Raw genomic sequence first — 16,109 nt, 5'->3', positions numbered from 1 at the left:
AGGGAAATGTGGGCAGAAAGTGCAACCTTGCCTTCAGCTTGGGCTACTTCCAAGATCTCTCTTCTCAACTCTGCTTTCACACACAGTCACAGCTTGTTTGCAAGCAACCCATATTTTCCAGGAATCAGAGGTGAAAGGTGTGTCATGTGAAGGTTGAAAGAGCCAGCAAAACCAGTACAAAAAAAAAAAAAATGTGCACTGAATAAACTGGAATAAATAGACAGTAAAAGAAAAACAAGTTCCACATGTGCATGTTCCATAAACAGAAAAAAAGGTTACATTTTTTAGATAAGGCAACTGTGATGGATTGTTTAGCTGTATTTGTCAATCAAGTATTAAGACTTGCAGAATTAAAATCAGTGCACTTCAGAGATGGATTCCAAGCTCTCCAAAACATCAGGTTTGGCATTTAGATAGCTATCAAGCTATCATCTCTAGACAGACAAACAGATAGATGGATGGATGATTTGGAGAAAAAGATGGAGACATTCTTTCAAGACTTTTTTTTTTTCCAAGAGATGAGTTGCTTGTGCCAAGAATTCAGCCTGGGGAAAAGTCCAAATGTAGCATTTCCTCTAGCTTAAACTGGGGCTTGGCCCAAACCAAACTTTGGCTCCGAAGACCTGCTCTCAGCAGGGACACGGAGAACAGGATTCGGTGCCTCCAGCCCACCCTTGTGCTAGCAGAACAGAGATGTGCATCATCAGAGGAATGGACACCTGCCTTTGCCCCCAGAAACACCATTTACAGGTGCCCAAATGTTAATGCTGAACAGATGGGTGGGAGAAAGGCAGCATTTCATGCTGGAACCGGCAGAGCAGACTCCAACAAGTCCACTATTGTTAGACAGAAATTCCTAGAAACAGATGCAGCAAATTCAGTGCTTTAGAGCCAGCTCTGGAGTTTGGGGTCTGCTGGGAGAAGACTGTGTAGCTTATGGATTAATGTACTATTATTACATTACTCTTTAAGCTTCAAAGGTCTGCCAGGAAACCTAAGCCTACTATCTATTGAATGACATTTTAAGAACAAATAATACATTAATATATTTAATTTGAGAATAAACACATACATTATAGGAAGGGATTTTGTCTATGCTGATAAGTCAGTGCCTGACCTTTCCGTTGCAATCCCCGGGTGCTGAGCCATAGAGGACCTCTTCCAGGAACCTTTGCTATCAGCTGCAAGGCAAGAGCCTTAACGCTGGTCCTGCCGGCTCAAAACTGCAGCTGACACACTGTTTGGAAATGGGAGCTTAGCCGTAATTATCCCTTCGACACTAATCTACAGCTACACTAAATCTTGTTGCCTCAAATTAGTTAATCAATTAAGTGTCAAACCACAAAATGTTAGTGATTGTGGCCTGAATTTATTGCCTTGGCACACGCTTCCATCTGCTGCCTCTCTCCTTTACTCAGGTTCTGCTGCCGGGAAACTTTGGGGCAGGCGCTTCCCCCGTCTCATTTGGGAAGGGTTAATGAGGCTACACCGCCCCAGAAATAAACGGGTCGGAAATGCAAAGCCCCGCACCTCGGGAGGAACAGCCCCGCGCACCAGGGTATGCCGGGGCCACCCAGCTGGAAAGCAGCTTGGCAGGAAAGGACCTGGGGGTCCTGGTGGGCACCAAGCTGAACCCGCAACGAGCCAGCAGCGTGCCCTTGCCACAGAGGCGGCTAACGGTTCCCTGGGCTGCAGGAGGCAGAGCCCTGCCAGCAGGTCGAGTTTGGCGGTCCCTCTCCCCTGCTCAGCACTGGCGAGGCCGCACCTCGAGTTGTGTGTGTCCCGTTCTGGGCTCCCCAGTACAAGAGACACACAGACATACCAGAGAGCGCAACGAAGGACCCTGAAGATGATAAGGGACTGGAGCATCCCACGGGTGAGGAAAGGCTGAGAGCTGGGATGTTCAGCCTGGAGAAGAGAAGGCTCGCGGGGGGATCTTATTAACGTGTATGCACACCCGAGGGGAGGGTGCAAAGAAGATGGAGCCAGGCTCTTCTCAGTGGTGCCCAGTTCCAGGACAAGAGGCAACGGGCACCAACTAAACACAGGAGGCACCATCTGAACACCAGGAAACACTTCTGTTATGGTGAGTGTGACCGAGCACTGGCACAGGTTGCCCACCGAGGTTGTGGAGTCTCCCTCCCTGGTGTTATTCAAAAGCCACCTGGACCGGGTCTGTGCAACCATCTCTAGGGGGCCCTGCTGGAGCAGGGGGTTGGACAAGGGAACTTCCAGAGGTCCCTTCCAACCTCAACCACTCTGTGGTGCCTGAGCCTGAATCCTAAGACCTTATGGGCTCAACATGGGTTATTACAATTACAGCAAGTCAGAAAGTCCCATTGTTTGCACAGGGTAGCTTGGAAAATTTTAGGAACAGTTTTGCTGGGAGTCTTTTCAGCTTCAGAGAGTTGGTTTTTTTTTTTTAGAATTTCAACAAAAAGATAAAACTGATAATTGAAACATATAGCTTCTTCAAAAGTTGTGAAAATATTCAGCTTTGGAAAACATATCTGGTCAAAAAATAAAATAGTCTGTTTTCCTGGAAACAGTTTCAAAAATAAATGTCAGCCTTTTAAGTGTATATTTGAAAGAGGAAACTTTTTCAAAAAGAGTTTTTTAGGGGGTTTTGTTGTTATTGAAAAACAACAACAAAAAAGGCTTTTCAATGGAAATTTCAGCTCTCAGTGAAAAGCTATTTTTCATTCAAATGATGTTTAGAAGAAAAATATTCACCCAGTTCTAGTCCCCAGGGCTAATGTCTGCAAGAACTGTGTGGCCGGAGGTCATGTTCTCCCCATTTACAACTCCTGGGGCCAAAGCAGAAAGAGAAAGGGGTGAGAATGAATACTCATACTGGGGTCCCCAAGTGAGATGAGCGATGCTGGGCCAGTTATTGCCACACTGGGAGCAAACGAAAGCATCCTGCTTGTCGACACTGTCGTTGTCCTACTTCTGATGATCAGTTAAAAATGTAAATATAAAGGCTAGACTTTGGGAAAGCTAGCACAGGACGAAAGGGGGAAAAATTGCAAAAGCGAGGTTTATTGATCCCCAGTCGAGATTGATGGCACAATAAGAGCAGGAGGCGAAGAGTGATTTTGCTTTTGAAAACGTTGATGAATAAGCACTCAGGGGCAACAAATAGCTGGACTCACCGAATGATGGACGGCAGCAGGCGAACAAGATGCATTTTTATAAATGGGTGAAAGGAGAGGAGGACTTATTAAAAAAAATGAATGACCACATGTGGCAGGGATATGCCACTGGGGAGAAGCCAGCCATTGATTTATGTGCACTACTGGCATTTGAAAATTCAATAATAACATTGACAAATGAGAGGCAAAGCTGGCCAGAGGACAGCAGAGAACTTGGAGTGGAGAAAGAAAATGCCAAGGTCAGGATGAAGGAACAGAAAAACATGCTTATGTTGGAAAGGTTTTGAGTTAACTCATCTATATAAAGACATTAAGAAAAATCACTCCGGGATCAGAGCTCACCATCCTGACTCAGTGGCATGAACTGGGGAGAAGTAAATGGAGGAGCTGTGGCATCCAGTGGACCTCTCTGTGGGCATATCTACTTCCTGACGTGGGGAGCAGGGATCATTTAATCTTCCCCTCCTGCTTTTGATAAGCTGGTGCCTAGTGCTCCCTGGCACCTTTAAAATGAAATGCCCTGCAGTTTCTAAGAACTGTTGGCAGAACACCCCCGTGCACGAGCACTGCGCCGCTGAGCCCAGGCAACTCACTGCACAGGCCGCGGGTTTGCTCCGACGCGCCCAGCTGGGAACCCGGCAGTGGCCCAGAGGAGCCGGGCTGGGCCTGTCTCCCGAACCGTGACCCGAGGGCAACGCAGCCCCCAGCCCCTGCAGACCACGGTGCAGAAAAACGAGACGCAATGAGCGTGAAAAAACAGGAGCCACAAAGCAGTGGGGTGGGAAGGGCCACCTGGATGTGCTGAGCACGTAAGGCAGGGACTCGCCAGCTCTGGTCGGCTCCCAGCCAACTGCTGTCAGCAGTTTGCAGCAAGTGGCCAAACCGCCTGCAGAAAGGGCATCTTCAGCAGAGACCATCACTTCCAAACCCCGTGTAAGGGCCGGTTAGAGGAGGGTGTACAGTGAGACGGGGGAAGAAACGCAGCGCGGCCCAGCTGGAGAGCAGAGGCTGCTGGAGATGCTTTTCAAACTGCAGTTAGGTTATGGCTGGGCAGTAACGAGAGGAAATGCTGCTAGCAAAGCTGTCACATCACATCATGTCACAGCATCCGCAGATTCTCACATCCCAAAGAGGTGGAGGAAAGGAGCTGCCAGCTTTTCTGGGTTGGGCAGGTCCTACCAGGACTCAGAGTTTGCCTTTTCTTTCACCTGTTCAGGGAAGGATGGTCGAAAAGCCCTATTGCAGCAACCTCTCCTGAACCACAGAGATCTGGGTCTTATAGGCCCATGGAAATAAGCGGTCACTGAAAGCCATCTCTGCCTGTCGCTTGAATAACACATTGTCCTCGCCAGCTTGTAGTGTGGCACATAATGTTACCTTAACATTTGATCTACTTAATAAGCCCCCCATTTTTTCTCCCTCTTGTCTTCTGGCTCTGTTAGAAATGGCAGTAAAAGAGTATGACCGGCAGGAGAGATCGCGAAGAGAACACTAGCGAGAATGTGGCAGAAACATCCTTTGCTCTTTCTCACCGTTCCTGGCCTCCCTCTGGGCTTGTATTCATCTATGAAGATGTCTTTTCTAAATGCTGGAAGGTCAGAGGTGCGGATAGAACATAATTCTGTGCATTGGTGTGCTTGGCTCAGTCGAAGGAGCATTTATTCAGTGGTGGAGATTCTGCAAGGACTGTACAAAGCCCTGGTATGGCTCACCGAGGCCAGTGGGAAGGACTCCAGGAGGGCGGGTCAGGGCCTTATCACTGGGAAACCATGGAGTTTGATGCTTGATGGTTTGGAGGAGGAGGAGGGTACAGATCCTGCCTTGGGGCTCATCTAAGACTTTCCTGTTGAATGAAGCAAAGGCCTTAATCAAAGCGTCTAGCAATTTGCAATATTAGGATAGGTTCATCCTAGTAGAGACTGTCTTGAGCCTGGGAGCGGTTCAAGCCCCCAAAATAGGACTATTGACGTTGTATGTTTGGGCTTTTCCCCTGCCTTTTTTGCAAAGCAGTTAACTTCCATCTTCAGCAAAGCAGCTGAAACTCCTGTTCGTGGTGCTTTACTCAGTTTTCCAGCCTGGTAAATCTCACTGCCAGGGCCAGCTTTAGTTTTAAATATCATCTAATATCACATCATTGAATAGCTGATGGGCAACACTGGCCTACGTATTTTAGGATGTGTCCCTAAACAAGTTCCAAGCCAACTAATCCTTCAATATGAGGCAAAGTCATCCCTTGGATCCACTCTCCTCCAGCCAGAGCAATCTTTGGACAGATGATTTTGGGGAGATTCCTAAATGTGAGGCCAAAATGCTCAGCCATATGGGAGGTGGATACAGACAAACCTCATTCTTTTGTGCTACCCTGGCAGAAGTGTCAACGGAAGGATTATACATAATCTCATTAAAATTTACATTGCTGCGAATGGAGTTTGTATTTCTGTTATGTGTTCTCTATATTTAGATTTCATGTTGCTGTTGCCACTCAGCTCCTCTATATCCAGAACTAGTATCCTTAACAATAACGAGGTGTACACACACACACACACACACACACACTTCTTGCTCTGTGTAAAAGCTCTGAAAACAAGCAGTATCACCTTGTGTCTCCTTAATCTAAGGATCTCAAAGCAGCTCATGTAGGTAAAGCAGGTATCTTGTACAGGAAGGTACAGTGAAGTACAGGGAATTTGTTGGATTCACCCAGGTTTTATAGTGAGTCTGTCATGAAAATAGACTGAAACTGTTGCAGAGATGGCTGGAGCCCCTTCCAGTTACTGGCAGCGTGTCTCCCTGCAGATGTAGCTTTACCCCTCTGAAAATCTCTCAGTAAGAGCTTTATACAAATAATTAAGGTTGGCAAGGAGTGCCTAACTCTTTCTGGTTGCTGAAAAAATCCTCTGCTCAAGTTTGACATAGCCAAAATAATTAACAAGGGAAAAAAGTTGAAAAGCTGATAAAATCTCTGAAAGCCCACCCCTCCGCCTGTCCTGGGTAATGTTACGCTCATAGCTGTCTGTGTCAGCAACAGGGTTTTGCAATCAAATTTGAAACAGTGCAGCTGAGGACAGCATTAATTTAGAGTCTGGAGCCAGTACTGCAGAAAACCTACAGGCCCAATCCCCAGCTGGCGTAAGCTGGTGTAACTCTGCTGCTACGAGGCTTGTGAGCAGCAGCTGAGGATCTGGCCACAGCATCTTACCCCCTCTCCCCTCCAAGGGTTGGAGCAGCTCCTCAGAATCACTCTAGAGCCCATTAAAACAAAAGTAAGATACCTCCAATCATTATTACTCATTTTTATGGCCACGTTGTTCACAAATGACTGAATTTAGCTGTCAAATGTATAGAAAAGAAAAATAAAATCAAAGCATCAGCCATCTGCGCCCCAGAAAATGTTTGTATTTTCATTGGTTGTTTATGGCAAGAAGGTCTCGGCTCCTTTGTTCCACATCATATTAGTTATTGCATGGGAAATGAGTGTTTTTCACTCCACCATTTATAAGGCTTTTGTATTCTCTCTCTTGTGCATGCTTGCTCTCTCCCTATATGTATTTTTACTCCATATGTCTTGGATTGACACATGGAATTGTGTTTGTCTGTCTCTCTAATAGTTTTTCATTGCAAAAGGGATCCAATGTTCGTTATTTACTCTGCTTTCTTCCAGTGCCATTATTGCGAGCCCTTGGTTCAATCAATCCAACTGCCTGATAGCTGTGAGGTTCCCTGACCTGTTTGAGTGTGAAGGAAACAGGAGCAGGGAGAGCTCTGAAACCCCGCCTGTGCTCAGCCCAGAGGTGCTTGAGGAGGCTCAGCTCTTTGAAAGCTCACACCCTGATCGGTGCTGTGGGTCAGGTCCTCAGCTGGAACCACTGGGCATCACTCCATGCAGTGATACACAGCGTAGCTGCAGCATCCCGCAGGTGAGGAGGTGGCCTTGTAGGCTAAGCTTTATCCTGGACCAGGGCTGGAATGTCCAGGAGGGAGGAATTCGCTCTCTTATTTATCTACCTTGAAGCACCTCAGCAGCCACTCAGTTTTCCAGCAAAGTTTAGTGACTCTGCTCAGAAACTCGGGCCCTTTCAGGGCCTCTCTTAAGCTGAGGGCCCCAAATCCAGTAGTCACTTAAAAAAGCCCTGGCCAAAAGGCATCAGGAATGAGGCACAGTTGTTGCTAGTAAAGAGTTCCACTCCACCAGATCATGTAAACACATATTTAGCTCTAAGTGGATAAATAATCCCTCTGAAAGCCACCCACATCGAACACTTTTCTAGATCTGGTGCTGTGTTTTGGGTGAGCACCACATTTTTCCTCTTTCAAACTCTCCAAAGGAAAGTGCAAGTGGAAGTTAAAATCCCAGCAACTGCCTCCACTTTCATCCCTGGCCCGATCTCCTATTCTCCGACCTTACCTGGGAAAGTGCTGTAAACAGCGGGAGCGTAAATCTGCTGAGGTTCCTCGGGCTCAGTAATATATGGTGCACCAGGGAGGCCTCTTCTGAAATGCAGAGCACCATTGTGGGCCCCATGTTATTAGACAGATGCTGCAGGAGAAGGCAAGGAGAAATAAAGGGCATCCCAGGACCAAACAGCTGCGTGATGGAGCCAGCATTGGTCTCTGCGTCCCTCCAGAATGACAACGCCCCTGAGACACTGCATAGAAGTTTCAGAGGGGACACATTCACATACTCTTGCTACTCAGTTCAAGGGTGTCTCAAGTGCCCCAGTAAGTGGCCCTGTAGTTTGCAATAACCTCAAACAGGATTTACATCAGCCCACGTTCTCCCTCCTACCTCATCCCTCTGACAGCCCCTGTTCCAGAGCTGCACGGCACACCCAGGAGCATGGCGGGTGGCAAAGAGGGACTGCCGGGCAGTGCAGAACTGCGGTTTGGTGCTGTCAGAAGACACTTGGTCTTGCGTTTCAGGCCTCCAGAAGCTAACACCGCCCTGTCTTGAAGATGTTTTGACAGCCCTAACGAAGTCTTTCCACAAAACACCCCCAAACCCCTGACAGACCCGTGCACGGACGGGGATGCTTCTGTAGCCAAGGTCTCAGGGGAGCATCGCCTGCCCTGCAGCAGGACACAGAAAAGGGCGCAGTGGCTTAGAGGCAGGTAATGATCCGCTGTCAGTCAGGAGGGCAAAACCAGGAACGGGGGACGTCACCAGCACATGAGGATGGTGTCACCAGCAACACCAAGAAGACACGAAGGGCTATCCCCGCTCTTACACCAAGCCAGAGGCAGCCTGTGGTCGTCAGCCTGCAGTAACGCTGAAAGAGCAATCCCGAGGAAAGCAAGTGAGGAAATGAATTCCAGGCAAGCGGCTCGGGCAGGGGGAGGGAAAGGGCGGAATGAGCGTCTCTCTTTTCAAGGCAGCTGGGCTTATTTTAATGGGCAAGGTCAGCAAAGAAATGACCAGGAAGAGAAATCGCTGCCATTACAAATCAGTCGCGATCTTGTATCAATTATTCCCCGTGCAGTTCCTTTGCCTTGGGCTGAAGCAAACACGGCCTAATCAGTTTTACATCTACATTTAATTTTATTGGAAAGAGGAGCCAGCAATGCATCATGGGGCTGCTGTGTGACATGAAAGGTGACCCCTGCCAACTTAATGACACAATACATAACCCTTAATGAAGTCACTATCTTGTCCTTTTTTTGCTGTCTCAGCCTGATGATTTATGATGGCATCATTTTGCTTTGCCCTCTTTTCATTTCAGCTTGACAAAGTGGATGAAACAATTATCTTCGTTATCGGCCAGAGCAGTAGAAATGTGATAGTTGAGGATTTCTGCAGGTGGAGGGCCTCAGCTATGGATCAAGTAAATGGAAAAATACACTTCAGAATTTTGGAGTCCCTCCCTTCTTTTCTCTCCCTCTGACTGTGGCCCCCTGAAGATGGATAGAGGATCCCAACAAGCCTTGCAAGCCCTTCATCACTGTGGCAAGAAGTAATTTCAAGAGAAAGAGATCTCTGGAGCAGCAGATAGAAGAAAGCTGGGAGGTGTCAATACCTTTCCTTTCGCAGCTTTTTTCCCTCTCCTCTCCACACACACCTGTACGGGTACGGTGTATTCTCATGAATATGCCCGACCAGGTTATTAGGCAGGTGTGCAGCTATATAAAGGTATCGAGTTGTAATAATGACTCTGTGTGTGTGTGTGTGCCTCCACACACCCAAATGTATGCGAGTGTTTGTACCTGACTTTATGTATAATCAAAATCAGCATAAGCGCTGTATGTAATCCTTCAGAGCTGAGTCTGCCTTTCCATGGTCACAACACTTTCTGGCTGCAAGTGCATTATAAACCTGCTGTTACTAATTGTAGCTTGACGCTTTCCTCAAGCTACACGGCCCAGCTTTTTTACCAATTTTTAGAGAAAACAGGTACCTTTTTTCCCTTGGTACCTGCAGAGGTTGTATGGTGGAAGCCTTCCTCCATTGACAGAGATGCAGATGGAAGCTGACGGCACAGTATTTCAGTCCTGCTAGGCAGAAATGACAAAGTGCCCTCGCTAGCCATATGCTTGACGGCACTTGGAACTGCCACAGTAATATTTTTTGGCTGGTGCTGCTCAGGGTCTGATGTGGCTGTTGCTGTTTACTTAGTTTCTCCTCTACACTGAGATGATTCAGGATGACTGTGAGCAGACCTTCATAGCATTACTTAGGCACAGGAACAAATTGCTGCAACTCCTCTCTGCTTTTAAGAAATAAAAAAGACAGACTCAGCTATTCCTGTCATGTCCTTTGCCTGCACAGGGCTGCTCCTTGCAGTGCCTTTCCCAAGTCCCGAGCACAACCGCTCCTCTAGTCCGCAAGCTGATGGCAGCCCTCCTCCCACACTGCAGCAGCAAGGTGCAGCCTAAGAGTGTCCTGCTCCATCTTACACTGCTCAGCTACCGCAACGCCCCGGGCGTGAGCTGCTGGAGAACCCTCTGTCAGCAGAGCTGGAATTAAAACCTCATTCCAACACTTGGACACAGCACTCAGCCAACTCAATCACACTGTCCTGCTCCTTGCTATGGATTTACATATTTGAAAGACTACCTTATTTTAGCCACATTTTTGACGTTTTGGGAAATAGTAGTCAGAAGCCTTCCAGGGTTTTCCAACCACTGCTTCAGCCTTCTAGTGTTCTTACATGCACCCTTGTAGGTCAAGACCTCTGCACAGTGAACCAGGTCGAGTACCTCTAATTAAGTTATTCTGCCTCATTCCTGACTAATATAAAACACGCTTATCAACCCAGATTCTGCATTAGGGCTCCATCCTCTTCCTCACAAGGAAGTCTCTCTCTCTATGCTGTGTCCTGAACAGGGTTTCTCAGGAAGGGTGGGAAGGAATGAGAAGATAAATGTAGTTTGGCAGGACATTAAGGGAAACCACAATATTGCCTTGTAATGCAGCTCCTATCTGATCAGCAGAGTCAAATGTGGTGCCTGAGTTATGTCTCATAGGAAGTGGAACCAGCCGCCCCCGTCAAACTGATTGCCGAGATCTTCCCTGAGATACTCCTTCTGTCTGTCAGAGATACCAGCTGCTGAGGAATTCCCAGCATGTGCTGCAAGTGACCCCAACTGAGCTAATGCAGACCCTTCTCCCGTCCCCATCCCTCAGGCTCCTCTCCCTCCCTCCAGCCTCCTCCCAGGGACTGCAGCCACACTGTGGAAAGGGGGACAGCCTCACTGGCACTGACGTCCACGCTGGGCTTTTGTAGCACGGCAGGGCCTGAGAAAACATGGCCTGGCTTATCTTGGTGAGCAGAGGAGGTGGGAGGGGGACATGATTACTGCTTTCTCTTACAGCAAAAGAAAATGCTGCAGCTCTTGAATTGCTCCTTTAATTTCCTAACACCTTCCTTCTGCCCTCGCAGGAGGCATTTCCTGCTCCTCTTGTCAGTTTGGACAGCATCCTAGGAATTCATTCACATGGAAGGTGGTAAATGTGATGCGTTGGCAGAAAACATAGGCAGCAGTAGCCTCCAGTACTTTCAGAATAATCTGCAAAAATTTAACTAATTAATTCTCAGAGCAATCCTGTAAATCAGACAGGTACGAATGCCACTGAATAGGGGAAGGCCAAGGTCACCAAGACCCAGGGCCTCAGCTGGTCTCGACACCAGAGCCCCCCGCAGCAGCGCGGTGCTGGATGTGGCCAAGCCCAGCTGTACCTCCCTTCAGCGGCAGGAGCTGGCTGCGAATCCTGTTTGGGTTCAAACACGCCAGAGAGAGAAGAGAAGGTTCTCTGGAGTGACTCCTCTACCATCAGGATAATTACAACCAAGATTAGAACTGGTTGGAAAACAGGAGCATTTTATAAATGAAGGCACAACTAACTGTAGGGTAGTTTAATCGTAATTAATGGGAAGACGCCGCTCAATGAGTAGCTGCATGTGGGCCTGGCTGTGGTTTGAGCAGCTGAGTGTGATGTATAGTGGCTGTTTTCTAATCCCCTCTCTTTATATGCCCATCCTTTCTCATGTCCTTGCTTTAAGAGGTTTTACAGGTTTTACATCATGGCCCTTGCAATGATATCCAAGGGTATTTAACTGCCACAGTTTGATACACAGGCTCTGGATTCGGGAACAACGAGCAGTGAACCCCCCCTCAGGGAAGGATGTGCTTTTTCTGGTGGACCGAGTGCTCTAAGGGTTAACGCATCCTTCCGCTTTGCCTGCCTTTAGTCCCACTGCCAAAACCCTGCTCGTTCGTCTGCTGCGCTTCCTCCGCGTGTCAGCAAAGGAAATCCGTAATCTCCCAGCTACAGATTTGGGGAACTTTGACATCCCCTAATGAGGTAAACACATTACTGTCATGTACAAACAAACAGCAACAAATTAGCAGCTGACACGTGAGGAAGCCACGGCACAGCAACACGCAGCACTCTTTAGAGGCAATTAAGGCTGCCTGTGCCGACTGCTCACGTACCAGTCGGGTCTCGTCCTGCCCCAGCCCTGTGGCTTTACTGGCCATTCTCCATCTGCCTCCTCCTCACAGGGTTTCTTTCCCCGCCATCTGAGCACCCTGTCGGCAGCTGTGTGTGATACAGGGTATGGTCGGATGCAACATAAGAAGCTACTGGTAGAACTGGGAAAAACAACCTCAGTATCGTGGCTGCTGACTGCAAGGAGCAACACATTGTTCAGACGTCCCCACGCACCCGCTGCGGGCTGCGGTCGGAGACAGGATGCTGAGCTGGGGGGACCCTCGGCTTGACCCTGTGCGCTTGCTGTTATTCTCCAAATGGGAACGTGTCTGAGCCTGGGAGGCTCAGTCTGGCAGAGAAGGTTCTTTGCATCAGATGTCCTTCAGAAGTCAGTTTCTTGCAGCATCACCCATAAAGACCCCAGGGTCTTTACTCCTACTCTCCCGCTTGTGGCCCTATCCCAAGAAAAGTCTCAGTAGCTAAAACAAGTTAGGAAGGGGAGACTGAGCTGGTGAAGACAGACAGACACTTGACTTTTATTTTAGCAAAAGCCATCTCTATTAAGTGAGAGCCAGGGCAATAGGCCCATGGTCAAAGGGCTTTATTATTATAATTGCTTTGCAAGGGTGAAAGCCTCTGGATAACAATCCAAATCAGTCATCACTCAGAATAATAATAATGAAAAAAGATAAATAAATAAAGGTAGGATCCAGCCAAAAAAGGAGCTCACATTATCAGCCATTAAACCAATAATCCATTAGTGACCAAGGTTGCTGAATAATATAGTACTTTCACAGTACCCATAATTTATACTGCAGACTAGAGAATAGACACGATTATTAGAGTGAGGGCTACTGGATGACACATGATGCATGACCGCGCGGCATTGATCTTCACACAACAGGAAGGTGTCTAGACTGGGAGATGTATGGCCGTGCGATTCAGAGCAGGGCATATTTCATGCGGGGCCTAATGGAGTAGTGGAGGCCGTGATGGATGACTTGCCTAGTTTCAGTAGCAGCGCAGTTATAGCAGTGCTAATGCGTGACCTCTCCCGCTCCCTGCGTCCTTCATTCAGTCAGGGTGACCTCATTTAAAGGGATGGAAAATGAGAGGCGCAGAGTACGAGGGGGAGGGAAGAAGGGGGAGAGAGGGGAGGAGAAGACGAGAGAATAAGAAAAATAAAAGATAAGGAGAGGGCGTGATGTAAATGAACAATCTCTCACGAGCTTCCACCCTGCTGCAGGCTCACTCCAGCGCTGCAGTGGAACTGGTCGTTATGGGACTGATTCTGCTCTGCACCAGTCTGCTCTGCTCCCGTTCGGACGGAGTTGCTCCCGACTTACACAAGTGCTACTGAGAGCACAGTAAGGCCCCTGTGGTGCGAGTCCCAGCCTTGCTCAGGCGCCCAGAGCTGGCAGGCCCGGGCCAGCAGACCCTGACTCTTGGGACGCAGCGCGTCACTCCCGGCTCCAGCGCTGGCCGCGCAGCGCCCACCTGCCTCCCGCGAGCCCTAAGTTACGGGTGCAGCGGTTATTGCTGCAAGGGGCCCATCCGATCCCTCTGCCAGACGCTGTCCCCAGAGCTAGGAAGGTCTGTGAAAGAGCCTCTGGCCATTGGCGCTTTTCAGCCTAAGGCAACAAAATAAGCCCAAACTAGTACTGTATTCAAACATGTGACAGTCCTGATTCCGTGTGGCATGATAACAGGTGATAAATGTTCAGAGAGAGGGTGTCTAGTCCCCTTAAGACCCTTCACCTTTGCATTGGAACCCCCCCCTCCTTTGCAGCAACAATCCCTCCGCTTGATGCTCAGCCACCAACCCTCCCATTCCAAGCAGAGGCAGGGGAAACCGAGCAAGCAGTGTGGAACACCTGAAAAATCACAAATGTACCATAAATGTAAAATATGCAAGTGGGATCAAAATTAGTAAATGGCAGTAGCCCTAAAAAAATTGAAACAAATTAAACCAGAATCCCATCATGAATTTTTAAAGTGGACCAGATTTGTTTTCAAGTGCAGCGTTCAAACTTAGCCACAGAGCAGAGCACACGGTGCTGTCGAACACGTTCCGGACACGGCGCAGCCACCCGGCAAAGCTCACAAGGACTGACTCAAGCCAGAGCACCTGCTGACCTGCACAGCAAAGGGCTGGGTTTTGCTCAGCACACCCCAGGATGGAGGAGAAGGGAGGAAGGAAAACGTGACTCTGGGCAGAGCTGGCAGAACGTTTTGCTTCCTCGCAGGACTGTTGAAACACTGGTCTGAGGCCCCTGTCTGTTTGGAAAGGTTATTGCAGCCACATCAGTGTGCCTAACCTGGAGGAATTTTACTCCGAACCTCAGTACATTTTATTAGCTTGGGAGATGACTAGCAGCAGCAGAACCGGCCATTGAGGAGCTCCACACTGACTGCTGGGACCCGGCTTCCAGAAGAACCCTGCATGGACCAGCAGAAAAATGTGGGGGATTTTGCTTGGTTTCGTACTTGTGGTTTTTTTAAACTTCCAGGAATTTCTTTAAGGCAAACAGAAACCCAGGTATTTTTATGGCATTTTGTCCTACTTTCACATCTAACAATACCACTTTTTGATGGAAACTACTATATTCATTTGTTGGTAAGAAAGATACGCAGACTGACAAAACAACATACCCAAGAGCTCTACAGTGATTTGTCTCAGGAAATTGATGGCAGAACCCAGTGCGGAGCCCAGCCAGCCTGCTCGGCCACATGCGGCACAACCTTGGCCTGCAGCTAAACCTGACTGCAGCAGAGAGTGTATCAGCCATCTCCCTCCCTTCAGCCCTTAGCTGGGTGCTCATGGCTTCTTCTGTGATGAATTCTGTGCTTTGGTCACGAAACCTACAGGGTCCCTAAAGGTTAAATAAAATGATCTGCTAAAGTTGAAAACTGAATTGATAAAAAGGAACTGTTTGCTTTCTCCCCACTACTTCGATTCTGCTTTCCTTCTCTCTCATTCATTGTCTCAGTTATCCTGGATTAGTGCCCAGGACTGTTGTCAGCCAGCGCGTCTGTACGGAGAAGAGACAGTCTCCGCCCCAAAGAACTTGCAAGCCTGATAGTGAAGACAGGTGGATAAAAGGCAAGATTATTCCTGCTGTTCAGCAGTAGGAAACTAAAGCACATAGCGCATACATCACCGCTTGCAGTCACAAGGGAAAGGCCAGAGCAGAGCCAGGAGCTAAGCCTCAGGCTCTCGGGGCTTTAAACACAAGAGCATCCTTCCTCTTCTGAACAGCCAGCACTCAAACTGGGCCACGCAGGAGGTTACTGCATGGGCAGACGGGAACGGCTGTTTGTTAGGTCCTTGGAGTGTCTTTCAAGTGACTCTGCCTGTGTCTGTCCTCAGCCCCAAACTGCCTGAACCCCGTATTAGCACACACCCCTCCAGGATCACTGCAGCTCCTGAAACACTGCCTCACTGTCCAGTACAACAGCTGTGCATCCCCATGCCCTAAAATCATGTACGAATCCACATGTACCCCCTGCTACGTTTCTTCCCCTCCACGTAAGGGCTCTAACTCCCCAAGCTGCCTGGAAAGAAAAAGAGAGAATGGCCATTTACTGTGTTTCCTTTACCATCTGGGCTTATTAAAAACTGCGCAGCAAATTAAAAATAGGTGGGAACAAAGATGGGGGAATGACATAAAGGGTTGCAGAAAATTCTCTGTGTACTTTTAAAAGCTGGAATTGCCATATGGACTGGCAGAGAGACATGTTTTACATTTCCACTGGTACATGACTGACATCATTTAGCATTAACTTCTATTTGAATAAAATGGTAGTAGACATTTAGGTAATATTACAGGGCAATAAATGTTTTAAAGAGCCTTGGGGAGATGCTCTTGAAACACAGTCCAGACCAGAACTCTAAAAATATGTCTTAATATATATTAACCTCTTTTAGGACTTTTGGCTCTCAAACAAATAATGGAGCATAGAGGGGTTTTTTCCCCCCCTCCCCTTTCAGTCTCTGAATTAAGAGTCTCCGGCTATATTTTCTCCCT

This window comes from Leptosomus discolor, chromosome 23 (genome assembly GCF_034619465.1).
Source record: "Leptosomus discolor isolate bLepDis1 chromosome 23, bLepDis1.hap2, whole genome shotgun sequence".
NCBI lineage: Eukaryota > Metazoa > Chordata > Aves > Leptosomiformes > Leptosomidae > Leptosomus > Leptosomus discolor.
The sequence above is the reverse complement of the archived record's forward strand: the minus strand, read 5'-3'. Positions refer to the sequence as shown.